The following is a 15,301-nucleotide window of genomic DNA, read 5'->3' as shown; positions in this document are numbered from 1 at the left end:
CTCCCGGAAATGACGCAAGGATACACCTCCCGCCCGCCCCTGGCAGTTTTTGGCGCGTTTCTCGAAACAGCCAATTGTCGCTGTCCTACCACCGATGGGCGGGGCATGGGGCGTTCCTTTCGGTTTTGCCCCGCCTCCAAGCCGGCCTATCCTCGTGAATGACATCCATGGCCGCTCGATCACGTAAGCTAAAAATCCAGGCTGCGTCCTTGACTCCTCCCCCCATTCACGCTCTTAAATACCTCTATGCAGTAATGCCCTCCTCTCTGCCTGCCTCCATCTACTCTCCTTCTGTCCAATTTTAGTGTCCACGCAGCGACAGCCCATATGAATCTGACCAAGTCACACATCTACTTAACGAACCTTCAGTGGCTCCTCATTGCTTTCTAAACAGAAAGTCCCAATTCCTCTTTGTCACTCTCCAGCCTCCTCTCTCAATGTTCCACGCCTTCCAATCCTTGGTCTCTAGTACCCCAGCCTGAAATATTTTGCGTTGTATGTTCTACTTAGAACACTTTTTCAACTCCCGTGTAGCCTTCCTTCTGCATCAGGCTAACTCCTACTTCCAAGCCTCTACTTGCTGATGCACTGACTTATTCAATAAATATTTACCGGCCAGGGGCTGACTGTGGAACAGACCATCAACTGCTCATATGCAAGTTCAAGCTGAAACTGAAGAAAATCAGAGCAAGTCCACGAGAGTCAAAATATGACCTTGAGTATATCCCACCCGAATTCAGAGACCATCTCAAGAATAGATTTGATGCATTGAACCCTAGTGACCTCAGACCAGATAAGTTGTGGAATGACATCAAGGACATCATCCATGAAAAAAGGAAGAGGTCACTGAAAAGACAGGAAAGAAAGAAAAGACCAAGATGGATGTCAGAAGAGACCCTGAAACTTGCTCTTGAGCATTGAGCAGCTGAAGCAAAAGAATCGATGAAGTAAAAGAACTGAAGATTTCAAAAGGCCTGTTGAGAAGACAAAGTAAAGTATTATAATGACATGTGCAAAGAGCTGGAGATAGAAAACCAAAAGGGAAGAACACGTTCGGCGTATCTCAAGCTGAAAGAACTGAAGAAAAAATTCAAGCCTCGAGTTGCAATAGTGAAGGATTCCATGGGGAAAATATTAAACAACACAAGAAGCATCAAAAGAAGATGGAAGGAATACACAGAGTCATTATACCAAAAAGAATTAGTCGATATTCAACCATTTCAAGAGGTGGCATATGATCAGGAACCGATGGTACTGAAAGGAAGAAGTCCAAGCTGCTCTGAAGGCACTGGCAAAAAACAAGGCTCCAGGAATTGACGGAATATCAACTGAGATGTTTCAACAAACAGATGCAGTGCTGGAGGTGCTCACTCGTCTATGCCAAGAAATACGGAAGACAGCTTCCTAGCCAACTGACTGGAAGAGATCCATATTTATGCCTATTCCCAAGAAAGGTAATCCAACCACCCGAATGCAGAAATTATAGAACAATATCATTAATATCACACGCAAGCAAAATTTTGCTGAAGATCATTCAAAAACGGCTGCAGCAGTATATTGACAGGTAACTGCCAGAAATTCAGGCTGGTTTCTGAAGAGGATGTGGAACCAGGGATATCATTGCTGTTGTCAGATAGATCCTGGCTGAAAGCAGAGAATACCAGAAGGATGTTTACCTGTGTTTTATTGACTATGCAAAGGCATTCAACTGTGTGGATCATAACAAACTATGGTTAACACTGCGAAGAATGGGAATTCCAGAACACTTAATTGTGCTCATGAGGAATCTTTACATGGATCAAGAGGCAGTTGTTCAGACAGAACAAGGGGATACTGATTGGTTTAAAGTCAGGAAAGGTGTGCATCAGGGTTGTATTCTTTCACCACACCTATTTAATCTGTATGCTGAGCAAATAATACGAGAAGCTGGACTATATGAAGAAGAACGGGGCATCAGCATTGGAGGAAGACTCATTAACAACCTGTATTATGCAGATGACACAACCTTGCTTGCTGAAACTGAAGAGGACTTGAAGCACTTACTAATGAAGATCAAAGACCACAGTCTTCAGTATGGATTACACCTCAACATAAAGAAAACAAAAATCCTCACAACTGGACCAGTGAGCAACATTGTGATAAATGGAGAAAAGATTGAAGTTGTGAAGGATTTCATTTTACTTGGATCCACAATCAACAGCCATGGAAGCAGCAGTCAAGAAATCAAAAGACGCGTTGCATTGGGGAAATCTGCTGCAAAGGACCTCTTCAAAGTGTTGAAGAGCAAAGATGTCACCCTGAGGACTAAGGTGCGTCTGATCCAAGCCATGGTATTTTCAATCGCATCATATGCATGTGAAAGCTGGACAATGAATAAGAAAGACCGAAGAAGAGTTGGCGCCTTTGAATTGTGGTGTTGGTGAAGAATATTGAATATACCATGGACTGCCAAAAGAATGAACAAATCTGTCTTGGAAGAAGTGCGGCCAGAATGCTCCTTAGAGGCAAGGATGGTGAGACTGTGTCTTACATACTTTGGACATGTTGTCAGGAGGTATCAGTCCCTGGAGAAGGACATCATGCTTGGCAGAGTACAGGGTCAGCGAAAAAGAGGAAGACCCTCAACAAGGTGGATTGACACAGTGGCTGCAACAATGAGCTCAAGCATAACAACGATTGTAAGGATGGCGCAGGACTGGGCAGTGTTCCATTCTGTTGTGCACAGGGTCGCTGTGAGTCGGAACCGACTCGACGGCACCTAACAACAACAACAACTGTGATTTTGGAAACCCTGGTGGCGTAGTGGTTAAGTGCTAGGGCAGCTAACCAACAGGTCGGCAGTTCAAATCTACCAGGCGCTCCTTGGAAACAATGAGGCAGTTCTACTCTGTCCTATAGGGTAGCTATGAGTCGGAATCGACTTGACAGTAACGGGTTTGGTTTTCTTTTTTTTTGGTTTACTGTGATTTTGGAAACTTTGGTGGTGTAGTGGTTTAAGAGTTTGGCTGCTAACTAAAAGATCACTGGTTCAAATCTACCAGGCACTCCTTGGAAACCCTGTGGGGCAGTTTTACTCTGTCCTATAGGGTCACTATGAGTCGACAGCAACAGGTTTGGTTTGGTTTTACTGTGATTTAGGAGATAATATTGGAGCTAGGACAGGGAACAAAGGGGTCCTCAAATCTGCAATTCATATTAACAAATTAAAGTAACAAAGTAACAGGAAATGGGCCAGAGCTCAGAAACAAAGCCATTCCCCAGAACAATGGGGCAGGGTACCAGAAAACAGTCTGGAAACTTCCTTAAGTTGTCTTTCAGAAGCAGCCAGATGAAACCAGCCCCAGGGACATGCTCAGAACATCCACCTGTGACCGCTGTGTGACCTTCTACCAGGGGCAGTGAGGGGCTGCAGCTGCAGCTGGGGAATCGAACTGGGGGAGCAAGAGATTGTGCAGGCGCGACACCCCATAGTAAGTCCTGCTTCCAATCCCAGAGGCCTCCAGGACAGGAGCCATCTTAAAGCCATCTTAGAAAGCTGCCGCACGCGCACCATAGTTAATATCTACGCCCAGACGGGCAACCTTCTGGAAAGCCCCACCTGTACCTATGAATAAACATAAATCTTTTCCCACCCAAATACCTTTAAGAACCCATGCAAATCCTTTGTTCTGTGAGACAGGGGTAAGCATTGCCTAGGCCCTCCCATCTCCACATGCAAACCTCTTCAATAAACCTTTGCTTACATGGAAAACTCTGTGACTTACCTGATTATTATTAACCAGTGAGAGGCAAGAACCTTATTTAATTGAAGGCGTACAGGCGCCAGCAACAGAGCCATTATCCCCTGTCCTAGAATGTGACCCAGCTGGAGCTGGACTCACAAGGACACATCAACTGGGCCCTGACATATAATGACAGTAGGATAATTTTAGAAAACATCTTTTAGGGAACCTTTCATATACGCTAATCAAACAGAGCACAAAAGACTTTACACTCTTTTTCTATTAGCATTTAGCGAATAGAAGATTTGTCGGACCAATGAAGACCATCCTGACTGTCATTACTGAAACCTGTACCAAAAATAGTTTAGAAAGATGATTCGAAATGCAGGATCATGCTGATTTAACAACTTTTAGTCAATCTGTGACAAGGAGACTCTTTCAATGGTTTTGTCCATTTGTAATGTTAATATATATTAATGAATCTGTAGCATTTCTGGAAACCCTGGTGGCGTGATGAGTCGGAATCAACTCGACAGCACTGGGTTTGGTTTTGGTTTTGGTAGCATTTCTTGAATTCAGGCAGGCACGGCTCTAGTGGCACCCTTGTCCATTTTCCCACTTCTGCTCACTCTGTGATATTTGTTGGCTTCAGGCAGACATGGCTCTGGCAGCATGCGTGTCTATTTCCTGCTTTTGCCTCTTTGACCATATGCCAAATAAAACCTTACTTTTTGCTTTACTGGAAACCCTGGTGGAGTAGTGGGTAAGTGCTACGGCTGCTAACCAAGAGGTCGGCAGTTTGAATCCACCAGGCGCTCCTTGGAAACTCTGTGGGGCAGTTCTACTCTGACCTACAGCGTTGCTATGAGTTGGCATCAACTCGAAGACAATGGGTTCGGTTTTGTTTTACTAAACTTTGTGATGTTTTTACCCTAGAAGAACTGTGCCAAGAAGGAGCCCTGGTGGGCGCTCAGCTGCTAACCTAAAGGTAGGTGGTTCGAACCCACCAGCTGCTCCATGGGAGAAAGATGTGGCAGTCTGCTTCTGTAAAGATTTCAGCTTGGAAACCCTATGGGGCAGTTCTACTCTGTCCTACAGGGTCGCTATAAGTCGGAATTGACTCAATGGCAACAGGTTTGGTTTGTTTTTACTGTGCCAAGTGTCCCTGGGTGGCACAAATGATTAAGCTCTCCGTTACTAGCCGAGCGTTTGGTGGTTTGAACTCACCCAGAAGCGCCTTGAAGAAAGGCCTGGTGATCTACTTCTGAAAGGTGACACCCATGAAAACCGCATGGAGCACAGCTCTACTGTGAAACCCGTGGGGTCGCCACGAGGCAGAATCAAGGCTCTAGCAGTGAACAAGGTCCCTGTTATCACAGAGCTGACATTCCAGAGGGGACAGTAAACAAGCACTTAATGAGTGCTGTGGTGACAACAGGTCCCTGGTGGTGCAGTGGTTAAGAGCTACAGCTGCTAACCGAAAGGTTGGTGGTTCAAACCCACTATATCCTCCTTGGAAGCCCTATGGGGCAGTTCTACCCTATCCTATAGGACCCCTATGAGTTGGAATCCACTGACGACACCAGGTTTGGTTTTTTTTGGTGGTGACAATAAAACTATGATGTGACAGTGACTAGGGAGTGATGCTGCTGCCTCAGGAAGCCTTTGCCAGCCACCCCTCCTCAGTACTAATCAACACCTGTGATAGCACTACCCACAGGTTCAGTCTCCCTCCCTAGCCTGGGGGGTCACCTGAGGGCAGACCTGTGTCCCGTCGACCACTATCTCCGAAGGGCCTAGCACACACCAGACACTCAGCAAATGTTTCTGAATCAGAGAAGACTGAACAGTATTGAAGTAGGTAGAAGGCTAACCAGAAAAGGGGGCAGGGGATCAGCCATGGAGTGGAGCTTACCTGTGAGATCTCATTCTGTCTTCACAACAATGTCTTGAGGAAGATACTATTATTATTTAAACGTTTTTACAAAAGAGCAATTAGGCCTGAAGAGCTGGGTGACCTGCTCAAGGGCCTGCAGCTGCAAGGCCCCTGAGCCAGGATTCCAGGGTAGGTCTGTCTGCATCAAAGCCCAGACTTTTAACCACCACACAAGCGGCCACAGATAGTTCCCGGAAGTTCCAGTTTTGACTTTGTGGTTAACAGCCTCAAAGGCCGCAGCAGGGGGTGGGGGTGGAGTGGCAAGAGACCCGAAAACAGGATAAACTTTAGCCTTGTCACAGGGGGCTTACTGAAAGGTGGCAATGGACCCAGGGTTCCCTAGAAGGTGGCTCTGCCTGAGCTTCCTCTGGAGGGATGGGTCTTCCAGGGCCCGAGTTATTGCAGGCCCCTTCCCCGCCCCACCCCACTCTTCCTCTACCCCCCACTCCATTCTTCAGTATTTTTAATGTCCAGCAGTTTTGGCCCAGCCCCACCCCAGCCACCAGGCCCCCTGCCCTCACCTCGACCCAGGCTTTGGCAAACAACCCAGGACAGATGCTTCTAAATGTCCCTTCCTGGTCCCAAGGGGCACAGAGCTGGGAGGCAGATGCCCAGGCTCCAGCTGCCTGCCACTCAGGAGGGAAAAGACACGGACCTCTCTGCTACCCTACTGGGCTTTGTCGGGCACCTCAAACAAAGGAATAACGGCTCAGATTGCAGCAAGGCCAGGCAGGGGCTGGGAAATACTTTAGGGAGGGATGGGGCTTTCTGGGGTTCCCAGCTCACTCCCTTGGGGAGCTGCACAAGCTGCACGTTGTCCCCTGAAAACCATTCTAGTAACTGAAGGAAAGTTGGAGAGTTTGTGGAGCAGGCATGTCTATGCGCTGTTCTGGTGCTTTCCTCCCAGCCTCTGTGACATGGCTTCTTTCAGAACCCCCATTAGACAGGAGAAAAGAGGCTGGCAGGAAGGTGAAGACACGTGGCCCATGCGCAGCTCTAAAGTGCCAGGGCAGGGTCTGCACCAAGTTCTTACTATTGAATTAATACCGATGTCTCTATTTTCTCTCCAACCCCCTCAAACCCATTGCTGCCGAGTTAATTCCAACTCATAGCAACCCTATACGACGGGGTAGAACTGCCCCATAGGGTTTACAAGGAGTGGCTGGTGGATTCAAACTGCTGGCCTTTTGGTTAGCAGCCTGAGCTCTTAACCACTGTGCCACAAGGGCTCCAATTCCAACCCCCACAGCAGCCCAAAACCCCAAAGCCAAACCCGCTGCCTTCAAGTCGGTTCCAACTCATGGCTACCCCATGTGTACACAGTAGAACTCAGCTCTATAAGGTTTCCTTGGATGCAATCTTTACAGAAGCTGATCACCTGGCCTGTCTTCTGCAGTGCCGCTGGGTGGATCTGAACTGCCAACATTTCTGCTGTCAGTCGAGTGCAAACTGTTTGTACCACCCAGCAGCCCAGCCTTCTCAAAAACCGGCGATAGGTCACCAACTGAGCAGTGAAGGCGTTGTGGTGCATTTTCTAGAACGGAGCTCTATAGGGCAGTGGGAATAAGCAGACTACAGCCTCAGCACAATGGCTCCCCAAAACAGAGTGCTGAGAGCAAGAAGCCAGGAGGGTAAGGGAATAGACAGTGTGGATTTTACTGACAAGAAGTGCCATGACAGGCTGAGCTAAGGCAGGGGGTGCGGAGTTGGGGTGCAGTCAGGTAGTGGAGACCCTGGGGGAAAGGGGAGGCCACAGGGCATAGGGATCAGGGCAAACACGATGGGAGTTTCTGGGTGCTGGTTACACACACACAACTGTTCACTGTGATAACTCTTCTAGCCGGACTCTCATGATCTGTGCACTTTTCTGTGTGTTACACTTCAACTAAAAAAAATTTTTTTTCAATTGTGCTTCAGGTGAAAGTTTATAGCTCAAGTTAATGTCTCATAGAAAAATTTATACACATTTTGTTATGTGACAGTAGTTGCAATCACTCCCCCTTTCCACCCTGGTTTCCCATGTCCATCAACCAGCTCCTGTCCCTTCCTGCCTTCTCATTCTGCCTCCGGACAGGAGCTGCCATTTGGTCTCGTGTATCTGCTTGAACTAAGAAGTATACTCTTCATGAGTATTATTTTATGTTTTATAGTCCAGTCTAATCTTTGTCTGAAGAGTGGGCTTCAGGAGTGGTTTTAGGTCTGGGATAACGGAATGTCTGGGGGCCATGGCTTTGGGGGTTCCTCCAGTCTCAGTCGGACCATTAAGTCTGGTCTTTTTACGTGAATTTGAGTTCTGCTCCACACTTTTCTCCAGCTCAGTCAGGGGCTGTCTGTTGTGTTCCCTGTCAGGGCAGTCAGTGGTGGTAGCTGGGCACCACCAAGTTCTTCTGGTCTCAGGCTGCTGGGGTCTCTGGTTTATGTGGCCCTTTTGTCTCTTGGGCTAAGATTTTCCTTGTGTCTTTGGTGTTCTTCATTCTTTTTTGCTTCAGGCGGGTTGGGACTAATTAATGCATCTTAGATGACCTCTCGCAAGCTTTTAAGACCCTAGACACCACACACCAAACAGTTTCTCAATAAAATTTGTTATGCCATTTAACCTAGATGTCCTCCGAAACCATGGTCCCCAGACCCCAGCCTCTGCTACTCTGTCCTTCAAAAAGTGTTTGGTTTGATTCAGGGAACATATTAGCTTTTGGTTTGGTCCAGTTGTGTTGAATTCCCCTGTATTGTGTGTTGTCCTTCCCTTCACCTAAGATGATTCTTGTCTACTACCTAGTTAGTGAGTTACCCTCTCCCTCCTTGCCCACCCTCATAACCATCAAAGAGTGTTTTCTTTTGTGTTTAAACCTTTTTTTGAGTTCTTGTAATAGTGGTCTCATACAATATTTGTCCTTTTGCGACTGACAAACTTCACTCAGCTAATGTCCTCCAGATTCATCCATGTTGTGAAATGTTTCTAGGATTCATCATTGTTCTTGATCATTGCATAGTATTCCATTGTGTGTTTGTACCACAATTTGTTTATCCACTCATCTGTTGATGGGCGCCTAGGTTGTTTTCATCTTTTTGGTATTGTGAACAGTGCGTGTGAACATGGGTGTGCATATATTCATTTGAGTAACAGCTCTTATTTCCCTAGGATATATCCCAAGGAGTGGGATTGCTGGATGGTATGGCACTTCTATCTCTAGCTTTTTAAGGACGCACCAAATCAATTTCCAAAGTGGTTGTACCATTCTACATTCCCACCAGCGGTGCGTAAGTGTTCCAGTCTCTCCACAACCCCTCCAACATTTATCATTTTGTGTTTTTTGGATTAGTGCCAGCCTTACTGAGGTGAGATGGTATCTCATTGTAGTTTTGATTTGCATTTCTCTAATAGCTAATGATCGTGAGCATTTCCTCATGTATCTGTTAACCACCTGAACGTCTTCTTTGTGAAGTATCTGTTCATATTCTTTGCCCATTTTTTAATTGGGTTATTGGCCTTTTTGTTGAGGTTTTTCAGCATCTTGTAGACTTTAGAGATTAGATCCTTATGGGATGTGTCATAGCCAAATTTTTTTTCACAGTCTGTAGGTTCTCTTTTTCCTCTTTTAGTGAAGTCTTCTGGTGAGCATAAGTGTTTGATTTTTAGGAGCTCCCAGTTTCTTTTCTGGTGCTTATGCATTGTTAGCTATGGTTTGTATTCTGTTTATGCGATGCATTAGGGCTCTTAGCATTGTCTCTATTTTTTCTTCCATGATCTTTATCATTTTAGATTTTATCTTTAGGTCTTTGATCTATTTTGAGTTAGTCTTTGTACATGGTGTGAGGTATGGATCTTGTTTCATTTTTTTTTTGCAGATGGATATCCATTTATGCCAGCACCATTTGTTAAAAAAACTGCCTTTTCCCCATTTAACGGACTTTGGGCCTTTGTCAAGTTATCAGCTGCACATAGGTGGATGAATTTACATCTGGTTTCTCAATTCTGTTCCATTGCTCTATATATCTGCTGTCGTACAAGTACCAGGCTGTTTTGACAACTGTGGTGGTATAATAGTTTCTAAAATCAGGTGATTCTAGGCCTCTCACTTTGTTCTTTTTCTTAATGCTTTACTTACACGGGACCTCTTCAACAATGCTTTTTAAAGAACAACAAAAAGCAGGGAAAATAAAATGTGCAATATGGTCTTGTTTTTCTAGAGCAAGGAAAAAATATCTAGAGAGATAGGGATGCACTTGAAAGCCTGGAAGGACACACACACATTGTGAATGGGAGTGTTCTCTAGATGGTAGAGGGAAGACAGGTGATGTTTGGTCTTTAGCTGCCGCATTTTCCAAGATGAGCGCTTCTCAGGGCATCAAGTGGCTTTAAGCAAGGAGGGAAGGTTCCCTAGTCCAAGGAGGGAGGTTTGGCCCATGGGTGACATACTCTCTGGGAGGCAGAGACCTTGGACAGGGTTCCGTGGGACAGAATCCCCACTAAATACCCTGAGCAATTGTTGTGCTGCCTGCAAGGATGGAGAGCACTCTTCCCAGCCCCAGGACCGCCTGCCATGCTGACTGCTGGGAAGCTCCCCCTGCCACAGGTGAGACTAGTGGTCCCAGCCTGGGTCTTGTCTCTCTGATCCAAGAGCCCAAGTTGTGGCCCCCACTCCCTCCTCTCTGAATGGGGGCACTAGGAAGAGGTGGCAAACCTCAAGGATGGGTAGGTCTGAGACCAACCTCATACCCCGGTAGTCCCCCAGTCCCTAATGGCTATCCATGGGCCAGGTAGCTACCAGATGCTCATCCCAGAGCTGGCCCCCAAACCCTACTGGCCATACATACCCCCCACCAACGCCCCAGCCCAGGCCTGGCCCCTTGTCCATGAAAGGCTCTGGCCCAACAACTGCTCTGGACTATGTCCACATACGGAGCTTGTGAGGCCTGGGGAGCAGGCTGCACTGTAGCGTGGGGCCTGCAGGTAGAAATCATCAGCTGCACTCCCCTGCACACCTTCTGGAGTATGCCACCCCCCCCGAGCATCTGAACCAGTGCTGGTCTCCAGACAATGAACTGGGCTGTCTTTGAGGACCCAGCCCCAGGGTTCTCACTATAGACCTGTGGGGGGATGCCTCCTTGGGTGGCAGCTGCTGGAAGCCCTGGAGAAGCCTCAGGAAGAACTGTGTCCAGCGGAGGAAGGTTCAAGGAAGAGCTAGAGGAGATGCCCAGGGGGCCCAGGTCCAGGTCTAACTCAGATTTGCTGGGCAGACTCAAGGATATCTGGGCCTTAGCTCCACCATCTGCAAAACGGAGGCTTAATGCAAAGTCCTGCAAGAGAAAGGGTGGGAAGGACCGTCCCTCTGGAAGAAAAGGGCTGGTGTGAGGGTTTGAGCCACAGCAGTTGGGCAGGACGAGGAGGAGCTATGGGTTGGGATGCAGGGTTTCCCTGGAGGGGATGTCTGCTCTTCCTGGGGCACAGCTGTCTCCAGGTGCCCGGCGCCCAGGCAGCAGCTGTCAGGGGCGAGGTAACATTGGGAAGCGTGGGGCAGAGGGCAGCAGGGTGCAGCTTTCCACACCATGCAGCTGTCATGGGGGTACAGCTGTCGTGGGGGAGGGGATGTAGTGCCACCACCCCCGAGGCTGCGGGCTGGGACAGCTCACTGGCAGTGGTTAACCTCTTCCGGCCTGTAGCCCACAGCCAGCGACCATAAGTGACAAGGACAGGATTGCTGCACTCATGTGTGACAAGGGCTACGGCCTAGTGAAGGTGGGCTTCGTGCATGAAGACGCTGCCCAGGATGCATTCCTCTCCACTGTGGGCTGACCCACCACACCCCACCCCCATGGCGCAGATAGGTAAACTGAGACCAGGGAGGGGTGATGCTTTCAGGCTGGCCCTCCCATCTCCCCGGAGTGTAATGGGGGTATGGGCCAGAAGGACGCATGCATGGGTAACAACACGGCCTACAGCGAGTTCCTCATCAAGCACGGCGTTGTCACCAGCTGGGACGGAGGACATGGAGAAGACCTGGCACGACAGCTTCTACAATGAGCTATGCTGCATCCAGGAGCACCCGGAGCCCCACTCAGCTCCAAGGCCAACTGCCAGGAGCTGACCCACGTCAAGTCTATACCTTCAGTGTGCCCCATGTATGTGGCCATCCAGCCACACCACCAGTGAGGATCAGCACCCTAGCTTCACCCTGCTGTGGCCCCACGGCTTCCAGAGCCTCTTTCTCTTTCTGAGTCCCCAGCCTAGACTCACAGTCCCTGGGGATCTCCTTCTGCCACCCGACCTCTTCTCAAATCCTCCAGCCCAGAGCAGGACCCCCACTACTTCTCATTGTTCCCCGATACTCCACCTCACAGCCAGCACCTTGAAGTTTCATCGCTGGATTCCCGCACCCCTCCAGCCAGGTACCCACTCTTTCCTGCTCCTTGTATCCAACACCCTGGACAGAGGCCAGTCCAGAAGTGCAGGCTGCTTTCTAGTGCCCCCACAACTCCCGGAAATAAAGCCCCTCTATAACCCACCCCCTAGGCATCATGCTGGACTCTGTGGACAGCCACCCACAATGTGCCCATCTACAAGGACTACCCACTGCCCACACCATCCAGCACCTGGACGTGGCAGGCAGGGACCTGACTACTTCATGAAGATCCTCACTGAGCACCGCCATGCTTTTGTCACCACTGGCAAGGGGGACAGAGCCCTGGTGGCACAGTGGTTAAATGTTCAGCTCCTAACCAAAAGGTCAGGAGTTTGAATCCACCAGTCACTCCTTGGGAACCCCATGGGGCAGTTCTACTCTGTCCTATAGAGTTGCTATGAATTGGAATTGACTCAATGGCAATGGGTTTGGGTTTTGTGTCTGAGGGGGGTGGGGCGAGCAAGGACAAAGATGAGCCCCAATATCTAGGCCACCCCCCAACCCACCATCTGCAGCATCTCCCTCTGTGCCTGGGCAGACCACAGAGAGGCACAGGGCCAGTGCACCACCCTGTTCTTCCAGGTTCTGAGCTGGACGTCCACTGTGGGGAGAGCTGACTCCCGGCTCCCACCTCGCCAGCTGCAGCCAGGTCCAGCTCTGTTCTCTCACCTTGGCTCATGGCTGCAACCCCCCACCCCCTTCTTCAAGTTCAATAGCTCCATTCCTTGGGAGGCTCCAGGTCCTTCACACCTGATCCCTTTCTTTCAGTGTCTTGTCCCCCAGCTGCGGGCTAGCCTGCACTGACCCCAGGTCAGCATGTCTGACCACAGCCCTGGCCAGGCAGCCCTTCTCCTGGCTAGCCCATAGCAGGACACCACACCAGGGACTCTGGAAGCCCCAATACAGGTTCACTTTGTCTGCTTTGGCCCAGGCTGAGTTCAGGAAATGTACTTCAAGGAGCCCTGGCAGCACAGTGGTTAAGCACTCAACTGCTAACCAAAAGGTAGATAGTTCGAACCCACCAGCTGGCCCACAAGAGAAAGATGTGAGAGCCAGCTTTCCGTAAAGATTGTTGTTGTTAAGTGCCATCGAGTTGGTTCCAACTCACAGTGACCCGAGGTACAACAGATTGAAACAGTCCCCAGTCCTGTGCCATCCTCAAAATCGTTGCTATGTTTGAGCCCATTGTTGCAGCCACTGTGTCAAACCATCTCGTTAAGGGTCTTTCTTTTTTTTTTTTGCTGACCCTCTATTAAGCATGATGTCTTCCAGGGACTGGTCCCTCCTGATAACATGTCCAAAGTGCGTGAGATAAAGTCTCACCATCCCCACTTCCAAGGAACATTCTGGCTGTACTTCTTCCAAGACAGATATGTTCGTTCTTTTGGCAGTCCACGGCATATTCAATACTCTTCTCCGACACCATAATTCAAAGGCATCAATTCTTCTTTGGATTATAGCCTTGGAAATTCTACCCTGTCCTATAGGGTTGCTATGAGTCAGAATCGATTCGACAATGTAGGGTAATGCTATTCAGCTATACTCATCCCCTCCTAGTGGAGTCAGTTTTGTTGGGGATGAATTTGGGATAGACTCGGGCTAAGGCACAAGGCTGGGAGTGGCATGACGGGGCTGGTGGCCAAGGCTGCAGAAACACCTTTGCAACAAGAAGAAAAACATTTGGGTACGGACATGAAGTCCCTGGGAACCCTGACTGCCCAAGGACTTGGGAGGAAAACAATGAGCCTTGGCCCCAGCTGAAACGGTATATAAGCTTGTGTCCCTTGCTAGGCAGTCGCCGAGCACTAATCTGGTCCAGCTGCTGCCCTGGGCTGACTGTCCCGTAAGCTCGCTCCCTGAATAAACCATATGTCACGATCGCTGGTTCTGGAATCTTTCTTTGGTCTCTTGGAGATGCGGCCGACCCTGGGTCCAGGTGCCGCTGGGTTGTCACACAACAGACAGGTAGGACTTTAGCCGCTGTCATGGACTCAATTGTGTCCTCCCACAATATCTGTCAACTTGGCTAGGCCATGACTCCCAATATGGTGTGATTGCCCAACATTTTGTCATCCGATATGATTTTCCTATGTGTTGTAAATCCTATCTCTATGATGTAATGAGGTGGGATTAATGGCAGTTATGTTGATGAGACTCAATCTATAAGATTGGATTGTGTCTTATGCCAATCTCTTTTGAGATATAACAGAGAGAAGCGAGCAGAAAGATGGGGACCCCTTACTACCAACATAACAGAGCTGAGAGCAGAGCACATCCTTTGGACCTGAGGCTCTTGTGCAGAGAAGCTCTTAAACCAGGGAATGATTAATAACAAGTATCTTCCTCCAGAGCCAACAGGGACAGAAAGCCTTCCCCTGGAGCTGCTGTCCTGAATTCGGACTTCTAGCCTACTAGACTGTGAGAGAGTAAACTTGTTTGTTAAATAAACAAGTTTGTTAAACTTGTTATAATTTCTGTTATAGCAGCATTAGATAACCAAGGCAGACACACTTCACAGAAACGGGCTCTGTGCCTGGGGGGCTCCCTCAGGTCAGGTGCCACCCCCAACCCAGACTCACTGACCCAGGGAAGGTGGATGAGTCAGAAGGGGCTAAGCTGGGCTGGCACAGGGCAGAGGTGGGAAAATCAAAGTCATCTCTAATCCATCTCCCTTTCCTCTCCACCCAGCCAAACGGGAGGTCACACAAGACATCACGGAAAAGCTGGAGTCCACGATGCTAGACTTGGAGAAGATGGCCATGGTTGCCTCCTCGTCCTCCCTGGAGAGGAGCTACAAGCTATCCAGGGACAGGCTGTCACCACCAGCAATGAGTGCTTCTGCTGTCCTGAGAGCTCTTCCAGTCCTCCTTTGGGGGTGAGCCCCTGCCCCACACCATAGCCTCAACTCCAGTCCCCCTTTCTCAGCAGCTCCCTTGTCCCCGCCTTGGAGAGAGCACCCCACCAGTCAGCTGTAGGCAGTACTGTCTTGAGATTTCCTGAGGGAAGGCAGGGCTCTTAGACCCACACGTCCCCCTGACAGGCATGGAGCCCACTGGGACCCTTGACCACCTACAACTCCATTAGGAAGTGGACATCGACATCCTCAAGGACTAGGGAGCCACAACACGTCCACGTACCTGGCACTGCAGACCAGATGCAGATCACGAAGGCCAAGGTGCAGAGGGGAAGGGGGTTCCAACTGCTGGGGGCTCCAGGGCAGGCAGCTCTTGCTCAGGAAGCAG

General features: G+C 49.0%; 1 long non-coding RNA gene across 1 annotated transcript; it reads left to right on the top strand.

The window, feature by feature from the left end:
- Positions 1-144: 144 nt before the first annotated feature.
- On the top strand, positions 145-14,783 carry LOC126080983 (uncharacterized). The gene is made up of 3 exons (XR_007518274.1): positions 145-183; positions 4,662-4,710; positions 14,748-14,783. It is a non-coding gene; the product is annotated as an uncharacterized LOC126080983 (long non-coding RNA).
- Positions 14,784-15,301: the final 518 nt, after the last annotated feature.

The sequence above is a fragment of the Elephas maximus genome, chromosome 7 (assembly GCF_024166365.1).
Source record: "Elephas maximus indicus isolate mEleMax1 chromosome 7, mEleMax1 primary haplotype, whole genome shotgun sequence".
NCBI classification, from domain to species: Eukaryota; Metazoa; Chordata; class Mammalia; order Proboscidea; family Elephantidae; genus Elephas; species Elephas maximus.
The sequence above is the reverse complement of the archived record's forward strand: the minus strand, read 5'-3'. Positions and strand labels throughout refer to the sequence as shown.